Source organism: Brachyhypopomus gauderio, chromosome 8 (genome assembly GCF_052324685.1).
Source record: "Brachyhypopomus gauderio isolate BG-103 chromosome 8, BGAUD_0.2, whole genome shotgun sequence".
Lineage (NCBI taxonomy): Eukaryota > Metazoa > Chordata > Actinopteri > Gymnotiformes > Hypopomidae > Brachyhypopomus > Brachyhypopomus gauderio.
Window position 1 is genome coordinate 7,069,496 of NC_135218.1, and position 7,248 is coordinate 7,076,743.

The 7,248-nt window shown below is 40.4% G+C and overlaps 1 long non-coding RNA gene across 1 annotated transcript; it reads left to right on the forward strand.

The window, feature by feature from the left end:
• Nucleotides 1–473: 473 nt before the first annotated feature.
• LOC143521327 (uncharacterized) lies at nt 474–7,048 on the forward strand. The gene is made up of 3 exons (XR_013132719.1): nt 474–597; nt 2,465–2,596; nt 2,679–7,048. It is a non-coding gene; the product is annotated as an uncharacterized LOC143521327 (long non-coding RNA).
• Nucleotides 7,049–7,248: the final 200 nt, after the last annotated feature.

The window sequence follows — 7,248 nt, forward strand, 5'->3', positions numbered from 1 at the left end:
ACGCGCAGCCTCGCGGCGTGAAGCGCTGCTCGTCCGCACTACTGTGTCCCTGCAGAAAGAGAGACTGTGGATTGCGCTCATTTGATCTCGCGCGCTACGAGACTGTTATTCAGTTATTAAGTCTATTGTATCCATCTTCACTATGGAGAGTAAAAATGTTTCTCTGCCACTGCATCTTCCGCTATAATAAATGTTTTCTCCATATTTTTACTTTTATACTAAACGTGCACTTACCAATACAAAAGTTTATGTATGGCTAACATGTGAAACTCTTTCTAAAGCATTATAATTTGTCTTGAATAAATGATCAGGACACAGTCAGGTTTTATCACATTCATCTCAGCACGAAGATGTGTGTTGCTGTACCGGGATCTGTGACCCGAGTCAATCAATTCATGTAAACAACTCTAAAATGACGATTATTTGTGACGTAATTTAGAACTATTACCATGACGATTAAGAACCTCTTTAGGGACAATTTCACATAGCAAGCAGAAAAAACAATTGGTGAAGGATCATGTCGGACTGCAGTAAAAGGCACGATTAACGGACCTTTCTGCGCAAGACTGATGGAAATGAGGGGTCAATGTAAATCAGGTTGCTTAAGTATATTCATTAATTTCGAACTTGATGCGCAGTTTTACAGTTTTAATGCAGGCGTCTTAAACCTTATCCCTGTCTGGTTGTGAAAGTCGAAGTTATGGGATTATGGTATAACGTAGTTTATCCGTCTCCTAAAACAGTGATTCTCAACTGGTGGGTCGCGGACAGTTCGTAAAAATATTAATAGGCTACTCTTTTAGTTTTTACTCGTCTTTAATCTTTTTATATAACGACAGAGAGGCGCGCGTCAGAAATGCCAGGGCTCCAGACCTATGGAGTCAAATTAGGGTCTTTAATGGTGACGAAAAAATAATAATATCGCAAATATAAGATTAGCATTTTGCATTTTACGTTCCTAATTTGTTTCTGCAATACTTTCCCTCTTTTGCGTTTCTTTCTTTTCTTTGCGTTTCACATTTTATGTTGCTGCTTTTTTTTTGCAATACTTTCTCCCTTTTGCGTTTCTTTCTTTTGTTTGCGCGTCACTGCTTTTCTTTGCGTCTCGCATTTTACGTTCATAATTTTTTTTTGCGCTTCTCTCTTTTCTTTGCTCCGGTTTTACCCTCTGTGTGGGGGCGGGGAAAGAGGCGTGGCCAAGAGCAAAAGGCGTGCTGTGAACGTTCAGCGTCAGTTCAGCTTCCTTCCACTCGCTGAACTGAACTGCTGCTGCAGCGCGCATCTGGTGTTAAAGTAAGAGAGAGGTCGGGTTAAACGAAGTTTTAAAAGGGCACTTTCGTTGATAAAGGGCAGAGTTGGTGGTGCTTTAGCACCTGATGTCTGTCTGCACGCATATACCTGTGGTCCAGCTGGGCGACCGTCTGCCATGATACCAGTAACCAAATTGCCGTGCTGTGTGGTTCAACTGATGAGCTGAACGTTCACAGCACGCCTTTTGCTCTTGGCCACGCCTCTTTCCCCGCCCCCACACAGAGGGTAAAACCGGAGCAAAGAAAAGAGAGAAGCGCAAAAAAAAATTATGAACGTAAAATGCGAGACGCAAAGAAAAGCAGTGACGCGCAAACAAAAGAAAGAAACGCAAAAGGGAGAAAGTATTGCAAAGAAAAAGTAGCAATATAAAATGTGAAACGCAAAGAAAAGAAAGAAACGCAAAAGAGGGAAAGTATTGCAGAAACAAATTAGGAACGTAAAATGCAAAATGCTAATCTTATATTTGCGATATTATTTTTTTTTCGTCACCATTAACGACCCTAATTTGACTCCATACAGACCGCGACTAAAATGGTCGCAATCGCGACCATAAATATTAATTTGCGAGTAATATAATTATTTCACTCGCCAGTGGCGACAGGTGATACAACAGCATGGGTTGTTGTATCATCTTTTTTATGGTTATTTTATGGGTGAGGATTTTTTGTCAATGTAAAAATATCCACCATTTTCTTTTGAGCTTGTATGTTAAAAGTTAATCGATATGCTGTAGCTCACATGTTTGTCTCTGCCCATCAACAAATTATTTCACACAGTCTACATCTCTGTCGGACCATAAGAGGACACACTCCTTTATAACTGTTCATAGTTTTAAGTTAATTTTAATGGAATCAAAAGTCACGCATATGCATAGGCAACTAGGAAACTTGGTAAAGTTCTTTCTTCAATAACTAAGTTAAAAGTGCCAAAATGTGCAAATTTTATGGACATTTTAAAAGCTGTTGACATATTTGACAAAACTGACCACGTTATTTAGGATGCACTTTGTGTAATAGACCTTGCTTTAGGGTCTTATGATCAACTGTAAGAGGTAGACAGAGGTAAGAGGTAGAAATACCCATTCAGGAGTTTGATGTTGTTTAGGTTGCACTTAATATATATACAACTTGTTTCATTTTTCTGAAAATATCAGAATTTCCAGGTGATGAAAGGATGACGACCATTTGAGCTAATTTTTCTACTTCACTCAATGTCACACCATGTCCTGGACTAGTACAGGAACAGGTCTCCCAGCAAAAAGAGCAGAATAATCCATTGAGACCTGGTGAGGCAAATGCAGTCTACCCTTTGTTCTCTAGATTGCTTATTTGGTGTATGGATTTTTTTGAAAATGTCAGAATTTGCAGGTGATGAAAGGATTAAGACCTTCTGAGGTCATTCGGAAAATGTCAGAATTTGCACGTGATGAAAGGATGACAACCTTCTGAGCTCATTTTTCTACTTCACTCAACTTCATACCGTGTTCTGGACTAATACGGGAACAGGTCTCCCAACAAAAAGGGCAGAATAATCCCTTGAGACCTCTTGAGGCAAAGGCAGTCTACCTTTTGTTCTCTAGATTGCTTATTTGGTGTATGGATTTTTATGAAAATGTCCGAATTTGCAGGTGATGAAAGGATGAAGCCCTTGTGAGCTCATTTCACAACTTCACTCAACTTCACAGTGTTCTGGACTACAGGAACAGGTCTCCCAACAAAAAGGGCAGAATAATCCCTTGAGACCTCTTGAGGCAAAGGCAGTCTACCCTTTGTTCTCTAGATTGCTTATTTGGTGTATGGATTTTTCTGAAAATGTCAGAATTTGCAGGTGATGAAAGGATTAAGACCTTCTGATGTCATTTGGAAATTGTCAGAATTTGCATGTGATGAAAGGATGACAACCTCTGAGCTCATTTTTCTACTTCACTCAACGTCACACCATGTTCTGGATTAGTACAGGAACAGGTCTCCCAACAAAAAGGGCAGAATAATCCCTTGAGACCTCTTGAGGCAAAGGCAGTCTACCCTTTGTTCTCTAGAGTGCTTATTTGGTGTATGGATTTTTCTGAAAATGTCAGAATCTGCAGGTGATTAAAAGATGAAGCCCTCGTGAGCTCATTTTTCTACTTCACTCAACGTCACACCGTGTTCTGGATTAGTACAGGAACAGGTCTCCCAACAAAAAGGGCAGAATAATCCCTTGAGACCTCTTGAGGCAAAGGCAGTCTACCCTTTGTTCTCTAGATTGCTTATTTGGTGTATGGATTTTTTTGAAAATGTCCGAATTTGCAGGTGATGAAAGGATGAAGCCCTTGTGAGCTCATTTCACAACTTCACTCAACTTCACACAGTGTTCTGGACTACAGGAACAGGTCTCCCAACAAAAAGGGCAGAATAATCCCTTGAGACCTCTTGAGGCAAAGGCAGTCTACCCTTTGTTCTCTAGATTGCTTATTTGGTGTATGGATTTTTTTGAAAATGGCAGAATTTGCAGGTGATTAAAGGATTAAGACCTTCTGAGGTCATTCGGAAAATGTCAGAATTTGCACGTGATGAAAGGATGACGACCTTCTGATCTCATTTTTCTACTTCACTCAACTTCACACCGTGTTCTGGACTAGTACAGGAACAGGTCTCCCAGCAAAAAGGGCAGAATAATCCCTTGAGACCTGGTGAGGCAAAGGCAGTCTACCCTTTGATCTCTAGAGTGCTTATTTGGTGTATGGATTTTTCTGAAAATGTCAGAATTTGCAGGTGATGAAAGGATTAAGACCTTCTGAGGTCATTTGGAAATTGTCAGAATTTGCACGTGATGAAAGGATGACGACCTTCTGAGCTCATTTTTCTACTTCACTCAACGTCACACCATATTCTGGATTAGTACAGGAACAGGTCTCCCAACAAAAAGGGCAGAATAATCCCTTGAGACCTCTTGAGGCAAAGGCAGTCTACCCTTTGTTCTCTAGAGTGCTTATTTGGTGTATGGATTTTTCTGAAAATGTCAGAATCTGCAGGTAATTAAAAGATGAAGCCCTCGTGAGCTCATTTTTCTACTTCACTCAACGTCACACCATGTCCTGGACTAGTACAGGAACAGGTCTCCCAACAAAAAGGGCAGAATAATCCCTTGAGACCTCTTGAGGCAAAGGCAGTCTACCTTTTGTTCTCTAGATTGCTTATTTGGTGTATGGATTTTTTTGAAAATGTCAGAATTTGCAGGTGATGAAAGGATGAAGCCCTTGTGAGCTCATTTCACAACTTCACTCAACTTCACACAGTGTTCTGGACTACAGGAACAGGTCTCCCAACAAAAAGGGCAGAATAATCCCTTGAGACCTCTTGAGGCAAAGGCAGTCTACCCTTTGTTCTCTAGATTGCTTATTTGGTGTATGGATTTTTTTGAAAATGTCAGAATTTGCACGTGATGAAAGGATGACAACCTTCTGAGCTCATTTTTCTACTTCACTCAACTTCATACCGTGTTCTGGACTAATACGGGAACAGGTCTCCCAACAAAAAGGGCAGAATAATCCCTTGAGACCTCTTGAGGCAAAGGCAGTCTACCTTTTGTTCTCTAGATTGCTTATTTGGTGTATGGATTTTTATGAAAATGTCCGAATTTGCAGGTGATGAAAGGATGAAGCCCTTGTGAGCTCATTTCACAACTTCACTCAACTTCACAGTGTTCTGGACTACAGGAACAGGTCTCCCAACAAAAAGGGCAGAATAATCCCTTGAGACCTCTTGAGGCAAAGGCAGTCTACCCTTTGTTCTCTAGATTGCTTATTTGGTGTATGGATTTTTCTGAAAATGTCAGAATTTGCAGGTGATGAAAGGATTAAGACCTTCTGATGTCATTTGGAAATTGTCAGAATTTGCATGTGATGAAAGGATGACAACCTCTGAGCTCATTTTTCTACTTCACTCAACGTCACACCATGTTCTGGATTAGTACAGGAACAGGTCTCCCAACAAAAAGGGCAGAATAATCCCTTGAGACCTCTTGAGGCAAAGGCAGTCTACCCTTTGTTCTCTAGAGTGCTTATTTGGTGTATGGATTTTTCTGAAAATGTCAGAATCTGCAGGTGATTAAAAGATGAAGCCCTCGTGAGCTCATTTTTCTACTTCACTCAACGTCACACCATGTTCTGGATTAGTACAGGAACAGGTCTCCCAACAAAAAGGGCAGAATAATCCCTTGAGACCTCTTGAGGCAAAGGCAGTCTACCCTTTGTTCTCTAGATTGCTTATTTGGTGTATGGATTTTTTTGAAAATGTCAGAATTTGCAGGTGATGAAAGGATGAAGCCCTTGTGAGCTCATTTCACAACTTCACTCAACTTCACACAGTGTTCTGGACTACAGGAACAGGTCTCCCAACAAAAAGGGCAGAATAATCCCTTGAGACCTCTTGAGGCAAAGGCAGTCTACCCTTTGTTCTCTAGATTGCTTATTTGGTGTATGGATTTTTTTGAAAATGTCAGAATTTGCAGGTGATGAAAAGATGAAGCCCTCGTGAGCTCATTTTTCTACTTCACTCAACGTCACACCGTGTTCTGGATTAGTACAGGAACAGGTCTCCCAACAAAAAGGGCAGAATAATCCCTTGAGACCTCTTGAGGCAAAGGCAGTCTACCCTTTGTTCTCTAGATTGCTTATTTGGTGTATGGATTTTTTTGAAAATGGCAGAATTTGCAGGTGATTAAAGGATTAAGACCTTCTGAGGTCATTCGGAAAATGTCAGAATTTGCACGTGATGAAAGGATGACGACCTTCTGATCTCATTTTTCTACTTCACTCAACTTCACACCGTGTTCTGGACTAGTACAGGAACAGGTCTCCCAGCAAAAAGGGCAGAATAATCCCTTGAGACCTGGTGAGGCAAAGGCAGTCTACCCTTTGATCTCTAGAGTGCTTATTTGGTGTATGGATTTTTCTGAAAATGTCAGAATTTGCAGGTGATGAAAGGATTAAGACCTTCTGAGGTCATTTGGAAATTGTCAGAATTTGCATGTGATGAAAGGATGACAACCTCTGAGCTCATTTTTCTACTTCACTCAACGTCACACCATGTTCTGGATTAGTACAGGAACAGGTCTCCCAACAAAAAGGGCAGAATAATCCCTTGAGACCTCTTGAGGCAAAGGCAGTCTACCCTTTGTTCTCTAGAGTGCTTATTTGGTGTATGGATTTTTCTGAAAATGTCAGAATTTGCAGGTGATGAAAGGATGAAGTCCGTGTGAGCTCATTTTTCTACTTCACTCAATGTCACACCGTGTTCTGGATTAGTACAGGAACAGGTCTCCCAACAAAAAGGGCAGAATAATCCCTTGAGACCTCTTGAGGCAAAGGCAGTCTACCCTTTGTTCTCTAGATTGCTTATTTGGTGTATGGATTTTTTTGAAAATGTCAGAATTTGCAGGTGATGAAAGGATTAAGATCTTCTGAGGTCATTCGGAAAATGTCAGAATTTGCACCTGATGAAAGGATGACAACCTTCTGAGCTCATTTTTCTACTTCACTCAACGTCACACCGTGTTCTGGACTAGTACAGGAACAGGTCTCCCAACAAAAAGGGCAGAATAATCCCTTGAGACCTGGTGAGGCAAAGGCAGTCTACCCTTTGTTCTCTAGAGTTCTTATTTGGTGTATGGATTTTTCTCATTGACATCACTTGATGTCAATAAATTGTTTTAATTTTATATTACTGTGATATTTTACATATATTAACCATTTTAACTTCAGAGACCAACAATAAATATAAAATACACACTTATGTTTTTCTTCTCTTTTACTCCATGGTTCTGTAGAGATGATGTCTCATTTTGTTGTGTACTGGTATATAAATGGACTGACAATTAAAGCGTCATCATGACTCGTATCTCATGTTGGAAGAGACAACATATACACCATTTTAACCAGGACAAGACATTCTTTAA